Below are 15,189 nucleotides of genomic sequence, written 5' to 3' on the forward strand. Positions count from 1 at the left end.
GAACAGAGTGCTGGAACAGTGGCGGTGGCGAGGGTGTCGTCCACCGGGTAGCCGCTGTCGGAGCCGAGGAACAGAGTGCGCGCCACACCTTGGTGTGCGCGTCGGAACAGTGGCGGTGGCGAGGGTGTCGTCCACCGGGTAGCCGCTGTCGGAGCCGAGGAACAGAGTGCGCGCCACACCTTGGTGTGCGCGTCGGAACAGTGGCGGTGGCGAGGGTGTCGTCCACCGGGTAGCCGCTGTCGGAGCCGAGGAACAGAGTGCGCGCCACACCTTGGTGTGCGCGTCGGAACAGTGGCGGTGGCGAGGGTGTCGTCCACCGGGTAGCCGCTGTCGGAGCCGAGGAACAGAGTGCGCGCCACACCTTGGTGTGCGCGTCGGAACCGAGAGACGCCTCGGGGTGCGTCTGCGAGGAGGAGTGTGCCAAGCACGAGGATCCTTGGAAGATGCGCGTTGCGCGCTGGAGACTGGAGAGCGTGCCAAGCCCTTGAAGATGCGCGTTGCGCGCTGGAGACTGGAGAGCGTGCCAAGCCCTTGAAGATGCGCGTTGCGCGCTGGAGACTGGAGAGCGTGCCAAGCCCTTGAAGATGCGCGTTGCGCGCTGGTGACTGGAGAGCGTGCCAAGCCCTTGCAGATGCGCGTTGCGCGCTGGTGACTGGAGAGCGTGCCAAGCCCGAGGGTCCGGAAGATGCGCGTTGGTCTAGATGTGCGTCAGGACGAACAGCTGCGCTGGGGTCTGCAGTGGAACGCTGGGGTGCCTCCCGTGGAAGTTACAGGGAGCGCAGAACAGTCTCCTCCACAGGCTACGGCGACAGCAGACGAAGGCTTGAGCGCATCTGGCGCGCTGGTCTGGATGTGCGTCAGGACGAACAGCTGCGCTGGGGTCTGCAGTGGAACGCTGGGGTGCCTCCCGTGGAAGTTACAGGGAGCGCAGAACAGTCTCCTCCACAGGCTACGGCGACAGCAGACGAAGGCTTGAGCGCATCTGGCGCGCTGGTCTGGAGTGGAACACTGGAATACCTCCCGTAGAGGATTAGAGAGCGCAGTACAATGTCTCCCTCCAGGCAAACGGCGACAGGTGGCCAAAGCTTGCACCTCGTCTCACGCCGGAGATAAAACAGCATAGGCAGACAGAGGATCTCCCGAAAGAGTCTAGATGTTTAGGGAATATGACTCGGCAAGTATACAACACGACCCCACCCGAAACGAGGGGAAGCGCCCTGGTATTTAAAGCCCACCGGGGAACTAATTAGCCTGCCACCACAGGTGCGAGAGGTAATTGATAATAGTCCAGGTGTGGCCACTGAGAGTAAACGAGAGTAAAGAACGAGAGGGTGGGGGCTAGAGAGAGTGAGTGAGAAGGGAATTTCTAACAGTAGGCTTTAAAGAAACAGAGAAAAGGTGGTGAGCAGCGGGCAAAACCTCACACCTAGTCACTGAAAACAAAAATGAAAAAAACACAAAAAACAAAGTCTATTGACTGTCTCCCTCTATAAGTAAAATGTACAAATACGGTCTAATGTCAAAGGCCTCATTGAGTCCTGTTGGTGCCATCGTTTTAAGATAATGGATCCACCATACTTCTCTTCTCAGTAGGAGATTATCTATATCTCCCCCTCGTCTTGGAAGATGCACTAGTCCAAGGTATCTTAGTGATGAGACATTGTGGTGTGCCTTTTTTAAATGTAAAGCTACTGGGCTTTTTTCATCCCCATTCCGTATCGTACTCCTGTGTTCAGCAATACGTGTTTTTAAAGCACGTGTTGTCTTACCGACATATGCCTTACCACATGGGCACTTAATTAAGCATATAGATTACATTGGTAGTTGTACATGTTATTTTACCTCTTATTTTTATCTCTTTCCCAGTTGTTGGGTGATAGAAAACAGTGAATTTTTTTGTGAAGTGACATTGAGCACACGAACCACAACGTCGGTTTCCATCTGGCAGGTCATCTAAGAAATTGTGTGTTTTTTTAGGAGGCAGGTCTGATTTAACCACAATGTCTCTGATGTGACAACATGGAAGATACAAGTTATCTCCACAACACACGAGAATACTCCACGGAAGATATTGAAAGAATCCTTCTAAAAGAGACGTTGTTTGATGGCCATTTGGCTCAGGCGACAGAAACCAACACCACAACGATGGCACGAAAGACATTAAGAAAACTCTACAATAAGGAAACGAGACTGTTCCTACATGCCGTGACGCTCAGTGACTATCTCCGACACAAACGTATCCCAAAATGACTGAGATTGGAAAAGAGCCCTATGATCGGTAAGGAAAACGAAACTTTCTGCCAAAAATGGTGCGAAATCACCAATAAATGTTCCTTTGATTTAATGGCATTAACGATTGAAGAGCTAACAAATCAGTTAACATCTGTACGTGCCTCAATACAAGAGAATATGAAAATCATTGAGAACATGGATATCCAGGCTATCACGGATATAAAAAATGAATCGGAGGAATATAAGAATAAAGTGGAGAAAGGAGGAGGCAGGTCTGATTTAACCACAATGTAGGTAGGTAGGTAGGTTTATTTTAGACTCCACAACATAAACAGATCATTACTCCAGCTTACATTGCTGTCAAGGAAAGAAACGTAAAAGCCTCTTGACTTATTTCCATCGTTGTCCTTGGGTGTCAAGGATGCTAGAAACACACAACTCATTACAGAATTAATCACAATTATTATCTTTGCATAATAATAATGGCACAACCCTAAATTAATACAAAACAAAGCACATTTGTTGATGCAATGTTCATTTATGTCGAAAGTCAGTGAGCTTCAGGAAGCACCCTCGGGGGAGGGAATTTGGGGGATGGGAGGGAGGGCGGAGAGTGGGGGGTGGGAGTTAAGGAGAGGGTAGTGGCTTAGGGTTTTGGGCGTGTGAGGCAGTCGAGGGATCCGCCCCTCCTTTCGTGCACGTCGCCAGTCGTGCTCGTGGGGGGGAGGTTTGCGTGAGGATGGGGAGGGGGGGGGGGGGGGGAGGGAGGCCATCCATCTTATCTTCAGACAGTCAGAGACTGTCCCGTCCTGGTTGCGATGGGTACGGACGTCATAAACCAGGTCTTATCTTGACTTCTTCTCCTCGGCCTCTTTCATTGACCTCGAAACATTCCTTCTTTTCTTCCACAGACTTGAGTACGTGGCGGGGGGGGGGGGGGGGGGGGGGTGGGTTGATACAGGTTACAATGATTCCTGTAATGCTTTAATTTAATTTAATCCAGATCTTGTATCTTCTTTGTCACGGTCCTAATGTCCTGCGCGACCCCCAACATTACTTGACCCCTACATTGTTCATCGGCTGTATGTTGAGCGAGCCGCTTGGTCAATTCAATGTGGGCATTTTCCAATCTTGCTACTACTTGAAGGCAGCAAATCCAAATCCAAATTGCGATCGCTCCCCAACCGATCAGGAAGATGACGAGGAGATATAGATCCTCAACATCTTCAATCTCAATAGAATATAGGCATATTGTCTCTGATGTTATGTGCTTTCCTGTAGACTAGTCTAGAGGGGATCTGAAAAGATTTATTTCACTTCTTGTATAAAAAGATGTCATTGTTGTGTTGTCTTCATGCTTGAAGAAGACCGGAAGGGTCGGTCGAAACATTGCATCCAGTGCCGTAGAGAGAGAGAGAGTTAAGACACTCCCATAGGACTGTGTTGTTATCGTGGAATGCGGAAGTAAAGCGCCTCAGGGGGGGGTACGTAGTTCAAGTCTCAGCTCAACGCCATGCATTTTCATTGTTGCCGAGCGGCACTCGCTGGTAAGTTTACTTTACTTTACTTACTTTGTACATTTTAACGCATTAGCAGACCACTCATGGATTTAGTCAATATTGGTATTTTATGTAGCAAGCTTTAGTTAATGTTGATCCTAAGTTAATAGCTTGTTAGATTCTAAATGCAGTTAGAACGTTACCATACTGACGTTGGCTGGCCTAACGTTATATTTGCCAAATTATTTGCAGTTATTGGTGTTCATTAGTTTATCATTGTTTATTAGATTTATTGTTAAAGTGAGCAACACGAGATAGACTGGTCTTCATATAAGGTACAGTAAGGTTATAATATGACAATAACACATGACACTAGATAGACTGGTCTTCATATAAGGTACAGTAAGGTTACATAATATAATATATAGACAATAACACAGTGGATACAGACCTGTCTGGCTCTCCTGTCGTGGTCTTGACTCTAATGAGAGACGTGTCCCAGTCATTTGGAGTTGTGAGGTTGATTATTATTAGTAGTAATGTAGTTTGTATATTATTAGTAGATATGTAGGTTGTATATTATTAGTAGAAATGTACAGTCTCCTCCCCACCGTATGTATATTTCTCTCCCACCCACCCCCTCCTAATGTACAGTCCCCTCCCCATCATATGTATATACTCTGTCAGGATCTATGGGTAACAGTACTGTATATTTGAATACCGTTTATGTCACAAATGTATCAGTACTAAATACCTGTATGTCCCTATGCCATAAATGTCATGTATGTTGTGTATGTCATAAATGTCAATATGAATTGAAAATGGGGGACCCTGATGTAAGGTAAGGTAAGGTACATTTTATTTATATAGCGCTTTTCCAGATCAAAATCACAAAGTGCTTTACAGGCAGTAAAAGGTTAATCAGAATAGAATAACCACACATGTCACATACAAGATTGTAGAATACTTCAAAAATAAATGAATTAAAATACAATCACACATACACACATGTTATACCACATACATGATCAATTAAAAGCCTCACTGTATAAAAAGGTTTTTAGACCTTGTTTAAAAGACTCCACACTAACAGCAGACCATAGCTTGGGTGCTACGACTGTAAAAGCCCGGTCACCCTTGGTTTTCACTTTTCAGTTTGGTCCGGGGGACGACGAGCTCTCCTTGGTCGGAGGAGCGGAGAGCCCTATTAGAGCACAGTAAAGGGTTATAAGCTCAGCAATGTAGCTTGGGGCTTCACCCTTTAAAGCCTTGTAGGTGGTGAGTGCAATTTTAAAAATAAAAATGTAAACAAGACAAATGTCTTTCTCTGGTCTGCATCCCCTTAACAATTGTGTGTATTGAGCCTGTTTTGTTTTCTAGGATAAATTACCACTATAATGACGTGCATGTGTCCAGTCTGAGGTGTGCAGCAGTCGTGACAGAAAGGCCCTAGCACTACAAACAACAGGAGTGGAAGACTGGACCTCTACATGGACATATTATAGGCCTATAATAATAAAAAAAATTGTGGAATGCAATTGGTTGCTTTGTATATTTTGTACTGTTGACCAAACTTCTTTCTTGGCTTAATTGAGTAGTATCAATGGTTACAGTATGAAATGTAAATGCTAAGAAATGCAGAGTAAACAGCTTGATGTATGATATTCACTGCATTTCCATATTCACTTTGTGCATGTATGAATGTCTTATAGATAGCATTAAGATGTGTGTATTTATGACCATAGAAGCACAAGAAAAATATTAATGCATACATACTGTAAATGTTACAGTATGTAACGTTAGCCTATGCAAATAATATTTTTTGTAACTTATCCTAGGTTATGGGACAGTCCACAGGAAAAACTGACTAATGCTGTCTCTCTGCCACTCCCCTGAAATGCTATTATATATATTGAATATAAAGTGTTGTCAACATATAACTGTAATGTGGGCTGATTAATACAATTATGCTTGAGTGTTTAACAACTGCTGTGATATGGCTAATGTAAAAGAATAGTGCTATAGTAACGTTCGAAATTGCCGTCATCGCCTAGTCATATAAAGTAATATAATGTAAATATTAAAGTAGCAGACATGTATATGATATAACGCAACAGTGATCAATGCACATTGTGTTAATAAGTACCAAAAATTGCTGTAACAGTAGTAGTTCTGCCGTTCTGTCCCGCTGAAATCAAGTCGACAGTGCTCAGTGCAAAAACAAAGTTGAACTAAAGGTAGCTACGTGAACCACGTGATATCCTGTCGGCATAGGCGGCGGGTATATAAGGCTAGGCGAGGCTATGCCTTACCCAAATCGTTATGCTGGGAATCTTGAAATGTATATAATATATGCGCAGGCTGCTGGCTATTGTGTGTGTCTTGTGCTGCAGCCGGCTGGCCGAGGTGTCAACGACGAAGGTGTCAATCGGTGGCAGCGTTTAACATTCCAGGTACAGGCAGTAACCAATCACACATAGGCTCAGGTTAAATAATGTAGCCAATCACATCATTCACATGATCATCCTGATCCCACAGGCCGAGTAAAGCAAACATCTGCGTTCCGAATTTCAGCCCGCCGATCGCTTTGTAGCGAACACCAGCGCACTATTTTGAGTAAAATTTCTAAAAGCAAAATGGATATACGGTATTTTTCCAAGGCATAAACAAAGTAATTTAGAAGCTGCACCAGGCTGGCCCTGGGCATAACTACCGATCACCTGAGGCTGTATGTTGTTTTATCTTGGCAAACAAGGGCTTGCTCTAAGAGGACATGATGAGAGTCCGAGTTCATCAAATCGTGGAAACTTTTTAGAGCTACTGTATGTACATTGTTTTCAAAGCATGATGAGATCTAAATTACGAAAAACGTTCCCTTCATTGCAACTTGTGATTCAAGTTGTGAACGGTCTTTCTCACCAAGACGAAACGTCGCATTTATCTGCATTAAGGTAAGACAATGGTTAATATATTATTGAACTATATGAAATGAGTGGGGCTTGCTGTAGTAGCCTAGTAGTGTGTGTGTGTATATGAAATCAGAACCTGGACAGCATCATTTGCGTGCAACGAAAAAAAAAAGGAAAAATTTTGCCTTCCCTAATATCAAGCTCACCCGCCGCCTATGCCTGTCGGCGAGATCAAAGCGTGTCGCAACTCACTCTCTCTACGGCTCTGGTTGCATCTACTTCCTTTTTGTCAATTAAAACACCTTGGAACAACAAGTGAGTTGCGAGCCCCGCTTTGTCTTACAAACGGCCATACGCCCACAGGGACCTCCGGCGGTCAATGTGTTAAGGAGAACGCTGCACGCTGATTGGCGGAGAGGGGACGTCACTCCACATTGGGCCTATTCCCTCCCCCTTGACCAGGCTCGGTTGAGACGTGCGGTTGGAGAGAGTGGGAGAGGCGTGATTACCAAAAAAGCCACATTTCTCGGAGACGCTCTCTGATTGGCCGATGCCTGTTTCTACACTGGTTAAGCTTAGGCACTCTTCGAAGTAGGTTAAGGTTAGAGTTTGTCTTAGAGCGTGACGGCAAGTTCTTTCGACGGTTAAGCTTAGGCACTCTTTCGAAGTTGGTTAAGGTTAGAGTTTGTCTTAGAACATGGCGATAGAACGCCAGGTAGTTTGCAGGCTGTTTGACGAGGAAATGGGCAAAGACACAGCTCGTCACGGATTGGCCAAACGCGTCAGTGGCCAATCAGAGAGCGTCAGTCAGTGCCAATCAGAGAGCGTCTCCGAGAAATGCGGCTTGTTTTGGTAATCACGCGTGCGAGAGAGAGGGTCGCCGTGATGATCTGACAGATGAAATAGCGGGGAAAAAAAGAGAGAAGGCGGGCGTCCTCCCACACAGAATAATGTTTCCCAAAGGCAAAGGCACTCCAGATTGCAGAATGGGTACAATAAAGTAAAATACTTTCGTCTTGTTTACCAATGTACAGTTTCTTCCCCTTCGGATGTATATATTATTTTTTTTTTATCCACATTTTCTCCCATTTTCTATTTTTCTCCCATCCCAATTTTCATATCGTCCAATTCAACCCTCCCCTGTCTTCGAACGTTGTTTCTTGCCTCCCACAAGCCGGCTGCAATGTGGACTAAGTCATACATAGCACGAGTCCCCTCCGATACTCGAGGTAACAGCCGTCGCATCTTTTCACCTGCGAGGCTCGATCTCCAGCGTCGGGGGTCTGGGCTTTGGAGGGGCCCCGCCCCCGTCGCTTCTTGATTCTACTGCGCAGGCGCACCAACCGACCTGTAGGAGTCGCTGTCCACAACGCCCGATCCCCACCCTTCAGTTTCCCTCCCCGTAATACGGCCAATGTGTATTACTGTGGACGACCAGCTAAACTGAAAGCAATGTGGAGAGCGGGGCTCGAACAGGAGGCATCCTGTTCGAGCCTAGTCTCCAGCATTCGTTGCGAGCGCCTTGCCCACTGATGTATATATTATTTATGATCTCTTTTTACTACACAGTTCTGTATATCTGTATGTCATAAATGTCCTGATAAATTGAAAATGAAGGACCCCGATGTAAACAAGACGAAAGTCTTTTTCTGATCTGCATCCTCTTAGCAGTTGTTTTGTATTGAGTCGTACTGTATTGTACCCATTCTGCAATCTGTTAATACGTTTTCAATCAATCAATCAATTTGCTTTAGAAAAAAATTTGAACATTATTGCCATAAAACAGAACGCAGTTAGTTTCTCTACCTTTCTGTGAACGTCTTGCAAAAAATGTGCATTGCGTTGCAATCTATTTCAAATTGCATATGTCTGGATGGCAGAATTCAGTAGCCTACTGTATCTACAAAACTTTTACATTTTTTAAATCATCTTCCCTTTATTCATTTACTTCGATTTTATGTACACGTGATCTCAAGAAGGTGTTGAATGATTTTCCATATCTGGTCAATTTTAGCTTGGTGTTATTCACCGTCAAAGATGACAACATTAAAAAAAAAATATATATATATATAGAATTGATATTCTCCTTTGGTTCATTACAATTTACTCAAGCCTAGTAACAGACACAATATTTCTGACACTGGGAATACATTCCCTGAGATCCATAGATGTCCCTAGATAAGAGGTTAATGGTGTTACATCTTATCCTCGGTATTTTGAGACACTGGGTAACAAATACAAACATAGTTCAGTTATTGGGTTGTAATGCTAAAATGTGTTTCAAATCGAATGGCACTACATAACTATTTACAGCTTTTAGGTAACACAAGTGTTATTGCTCTAACCCAGGGGTCAGGAACCTTTTTGACTGGGAGAGCCATAAAAGCCAAATATTTCTAAATATATTTCATTGAGAGCCATATAGTATTTTTAGCATACAATAAATTAAATATGTCTTACTTTTAATGCGACTTCTGGTGTTGCATGGTTTTGCTGATGGCCTTGTAGTCTGGTTCATACGTGGTGAGATTGAGCTTCATGCAGGCGTTGAGGCTTCCATCAGTTAAACGTGAGCGTAGGTTGGTCTTAATGTTCCTCATATGTGAGAACGACTGCCCACATGCATACAGTATGTAGAGCCAAACATGATCAATACGGCAATACTCACACACTGCATTGTGTGGTATGTCACAGGAAGCTCGTTCCAAGTTTTAAGAATCAGCTGGTCTTCAGGTTGAAGATTTTTCATTTCTGCCCACTTGTGTTCCCTCGCCAGCTCTGCTCGCTATATCTTCAGCTATAGATACTATTAGCTGTATCTTCAAAACTAATTTCTGTTTACTTTAAAATGACACAGTATTATTAAAGGGGAACTATTTTACTATTTCTTTCACTATTTGGGCACTTTTACACAATTCCTGTGAGTCTATGGAACACCTCTGTAATATATATTTTTTTTTTATTCATTGTTTTGTATTTCTAATCAAGTCCTCAAAAACAGCATTTTTCTACCTCAAGGTCTCGAGCCGTTTTGAGCTAATGTGGACTGGGGTGCAGGGGCCTGTGTGCAGCTGTTCTTGTATCTCAACATTAACATGCAGCAGTGTCTTTCTGACATCACATATCGCGCACATTTTCAAATGACTCAGTTCAGTGAGGGTGAATATTGTGAGAGGAGAATTGGAAGAATGCGCCAATATGAGAATTAGAGACATAGATCATATTAATATAAGTTCACATAGCTAGGAAACAATGCTAAACACTCAAAAAGGCCATTTATAAGATAGTTCCCCTTTAAGAAATATCACAAGTATTATTTTTTTTTTTTTTTTTTTTTTACTCAAACATTTCTGGGAGCCATATGCTGTCACCAGAAGAGCCATATATGCCTCGCGAGCCATAGGTTCCCGACCCCTGCTCTAACCCAACCCCCTCCAATGTACAGTAAATGATCAAGTATGGTTTTGTCAATATTCCAATGTACAGTTTTGCTTGTACAGTTGTACAGTGTGTGTCCCCCACCCACCCACCCCTCCTACCCAACCCATCCCCCCCCCACCCCACCCACCCAACCACCTCCAATGTACTGTAGTCCCCCCCCCACCCACTCAACCCCACCCCACCTACCCAACCTCCTCCAATGTACAGTTTCTACGTCAAATGTATATACTCTCTTTTCTGGACTATTTTTGTATCACAAACAGTACTGTATTTGCAAATCTGGTATGTCATAAATGTATAGATGTAGCAGTACTGTCTATCTGTATGTCGTGTATGTCATATGTTATGATGAATTGAATATGGGGGACCCTTATGTAAACAAGACGAAAGTCTTTCTCTGGTCTGCATCCCCTTAACAATTGTATGTACTGTACTGTACCCATTCTGCAATCTGTTAATAAAGTTTTCAATCAATCAATCAAACCGCTCCAGTTGCCGGGTTGTACAGTAGGTGGCGGTATGCGCCTTTCTGTGGTTGCGACCCGCCATTAACCCCATAGAAGAAGAAGAAGAAGCTTCATTACACAGACGTGGACGAGAGCAGCAGCGCGTCCTGTGTTTGATTGATTCTTCACTTCTATGCAGCCAGGTAAGAATGTGGACAATTTGGTTTTCGATTGGTTGCTATTGTTATTGCTTTGTACATGTTGCAGTGTTTGTGAAAATGCCAATGACTTGCTAATTTCAATGTAAAGGCGAGTTGCCTGGTTGGATAGCATATAACAGTTAGCCTGTCGATGTTAGCTAGCGGAGCATACAGGCATCACGTGACCAGTTCGTGCCGAGTAGTTTGTTTTCTTTGCAAAATAGGGGAGAATAATTTACTTGTCTTGTAAAAAATATATTTGTTAATGTGAAAAGTTCAAGTAACACAGAGTGAATGAATGAATTAATGAGAACTTTATTTAACAGATTGTAGAATGGGTACAATACAGTACGGCTCAATACACGGGGATGCAGACCAGAGAAAGACTTTCGTCTTGTTTACATAAGGGTCGCCCATTTTCAATTCATCAGGAAAAAAGCTCTTTCATATTGACATTTAAGACATACTCAACATACATGACATTTATGGCATAGGGACATACAGGTATTTAGTAATACATTTGTGACATATACGGTATTCAAATATACAGTACTGTTACCCATAGATCCTAATAGAGAATATATACATATGATGGGGAGGGGACTGTACATTAGGAGGGGGTGGGTGGGAGAGAAATATACATACGGTGGGGAGAGAATATATACATACGGTGGGGAGGGAACTGTACATTAGGAGGGGGTGGGTGGGAGAGAAATATACATACGGTGGGGAGGAGACTGTACATTAGGAGGGGGTGGGTGGGTGGGCGGGAGAGAAATATACATACGGCGGGGAGAGAATATATACATACGGTGTGGAGGGGACTGTCTATTAGGTGGGGGTGGCCGGGGGGGTTTGGACATTTACGGTGGCCAGTTTAGAATTGCAGGTGCTCTTTAAGAGCGGTTTTTAATGTGGGTAGGGATTCACATTCCTTTACAGTTTTGGGTAGGGCGTTCCACATTGATGTGGCATAATTGCGAAACGTGTTTAGTCCCTTGTTTGAGCCGAATCTGGGTTTAACATGATTTGTTGAGCTTCCTCTGGTGTTGTGGTCGTGGTATTCACTGACCTTTGGGAAGTATTTTGACATGTACATGGGTACCTTAGTCGTAGTGTATCTTGTAGACCAGGCCTATTGCAAGTTGCTGTACTTTGTCGTCTACTCTAAGACATCCTAGGTTGTCAAAGTCGGCAGGGGTGAGGTGGGTTCTAGGGGTAAGGTCAAGTAGTAGTCTGACCAGTTTGTTTTGTGATGTTTGTAATGTTGTTTTTAGCGCCTTTGAGGTGCTTTGGTACCATGAGGTAGAGCTGCCGCGATTACCGCATTACCGCGGTATCGCTGTTACATCACGCCCACCGCAGAGTTAGGCTGAATACCGCATCACCGCTGTTTTTTATAATAATAATAAAGTACCCTGCTCTCGTTGGGCTTGCGGCTCTGCAGATATACCCTACTCCTCTGTCGAGGTTCCAAGCGACCCTATGGGTACCAGAAAAGTCACGTGAAACACTGCAGACCACTGATTGGTCAGAAGAGAGACGCGTCACACGTTGGAGCGTCCTGCAGACTGCAGTGTGTTACCACCAATCGGCAAGCGCGTATTAGGTTTTTACTTCCTGAATGTCAGCCATTGATCAGAGCTCACAACACGGCTAATACGTTAGCTCCCGCCGGAGTGGATTACCGTCGCTCCTCAGGAGTACTAAACGAGGCATAATGATTTTACTGCAACGAATGTTATAATAAAAGCCCTTCGTTCTATACACTTGTCTGATTGAAAACTTTATTAACAGACCGCAGAATGGGCACAACTCGGCACGCTCTGAGCAAAGAAAGGAACTGAGATATGAATTGAGTAATGCTTGCCTTGCTATGGTCCGGTAAATACGCTGATGTTATTGAACGTGTAACTATATAACGTTAATGCCACAAAACTAATGCCTTTGTAATTATAAGTAGTAACGTTATAATAAGAAGAAGAAGAAAGGGTTGGGGGGGGTAACCGCCGGGCGCGCCGCTACCACCCCTGCCCGCGACACAGAGTGAACGGCGCACGACCAGAGGGGAGACTTCGAATCTGTGTTTCACTTTCAATAACGAATGCGTGCTTGCCGAATCCCAAACAATATTCATGCTGCAAAGTCATCCTCTAAAGATAGACATTTAGACTAGAGGCAGGCTATATGCTATAAAGAGTAGACTACAAAAAAATTCATTAAAATTTTTTTTTTTTTGGTGTGTGCGGTAATAACCGCAGCGGTAGGAAATATTTCGCAAATTTGTGCGGTAAGGAAAACATCAATACCGCGGCAGCTCTACCATGAGGTGCAAGCATAGTCGTAGTACCCTTGAATGAGTGCTCCTGCCAGAGTCTTCAGGGTATCCTTGTTTACCAGAGAGGAGATCCGGTACAAGAATCTAGTTCGTTGGTTGACTTTTTTTTATTACATTGGATGCCATTTTGTCACAAGAAACATTTGCCTCTAGGATGGAACCCAGGTAGGTAATTTGATTTCATCTTTCCTTGTGACAATATTGTCACCCACTGTAACTGAGAAGCTGTCGGTCTTGCTGAGTTTGTTATTTTAACCGAAGAAACAGGGAACAAACTAAACTTTTTGACTTACCAGCCATTTGGCTGGTACTGGTAGATTCTAAAAACTACCAGCCAGGCAGATTTTTTACCAGCCAAAAATTATAAATAGCTTTTTAGTATATCGCCATGTGTTATTATTACTATATAATACTCTCCTATGCTATTTTTAATTAATATCATAAACAACATAAGGAATATTAGCATAATTTTGAGTGGACTGAAGGAATGAGTCAGCGTTAATAGTTTTAAATGCAAATAATTTATTGAAACATCAACTTTCAACTCACCACCCCTGCATCATATTGTAGTCCGTCTTCAAACGTCCACTCCTCTCGAAACTCTTTTATATTTGAATATCAACATTATCTGTCCATCCTCAGTAATCCTCAGTTTACTATAATATACTCCTGTCCTGACTAGTGACTTCATCGTCTTTCCAAACGCACGCACGCACACAGGGAAGGGGAGAGTGCCCCCCCATTTCCCTTTCCCCAGTCCACACTGTGTCTGCTGTTCTCTATGGCTCTGCGCCTCTGCCTCTGATCAGGATTAGCTTGTTAGCTTACGCTAACGTTGTAGTGATTGTAATTAGGGATGCACCTATATGAAAAATTGCCACCGATACCGATACCGATTGTTCAACTAACACAATCGGCCGATACCGATATTTGTGGCAAAATATTTTTTTTAAATATTTTTTAAATATTAATTTTTTTGTGATATTTTTTTTTTGTAATATATATATATATATTTTTTTATGAAACTACTGTATATTTGTCTTACAAATTGTGCTCACCGATATGAACATAGGCCTCTTTACTTACTTAAAAAAGGAAACCTCAAGAAATAGCACTATCTCTCTCTCAGTATGTTCTGCAGGGCTGCATCTAGATACTAGTTCTCCCAGCATGGTCTACCTGCTGGGCTGCAGCGAGATACTATTGTCTCAACCAATGACATTTTGATTGACAGTCGATTCTGCTAATTACGTCACACACCGCTTGCACCCGCCTCTGCTGTTACCACCAATCGGCAAGCGTGTTGCATTTTTTACTCCTGCTTTTGTCCGCCATTGATTTTGACGACAGAGGTTTTCTAGAACAACACGGCGCGGCCGACGTTTAGCTTTTAGCTCCGCAGGATGACTTAAATGAGGCATAATGATTTTACTGCAACTAATGTTATAATAAAACAAAGCCTTTCTATACATGTGTCTGATTGAAAACGTTATTAACAGATTGCAGAATGGGTAAAACTCAGGGCTCTGTGAGCAACGGAAGGAACTGAGCTAGTATGAACGCTTGCTACGTTCGGGTAAATAATATGCTGATGTTATGAACGTGTAACACTAACTATATAATGTTAATGCCACAAAACGAATGCCTTGTTAATCATAAGTAGTAACTTTGATGCAGTAGCTTGTGTGTGTGTGTGTGGGCCGGGGGCGGCGTTGTGCAGGTAGGTCGCAAGTAGGGCTGCAACGATTAGTCGACATAATCGACGTCGCGTCGATTATAAAAAAATCGTTGACGAGAAATTGTTGCGTCGATTAGTAATAAATAAATTAAAAAAAAAAAACTTTATTTAATTTTTTTTTTTTTTTTTTTGCACTACCTATCTTTGTGAGAGTGGCTTCTCAGGGTTCCAGACAACATCATAACATGATGATCCCATAGCAAATTTTGGACATTGAAAACATTGTTCCCCTGCAGGAGATGATGATCAGACTAGACACACAATACATTACACACGCACTCCTCTCACTCACACACAGCGATCAGAGTAAGACACACACATACACACTCCTCTCACTCACACACAGCGATCAGAGTAAGACACACACACATACACACTCCTCTCAC

The sequence above is a fragment of the Notolepis coatsorum genome (genome assembly GCF_963971535.1).
Source record: "Notolepis coatsorum genome assembly, chromosome: 7".
Classification (NCBI taxonomy): domain Eukaryota; kingdom Metazoa; phylum Chordata; class Actinopteri; order Aulopiformes; family Paralepididae; genus Notolepis; species Notolepis coatsorum.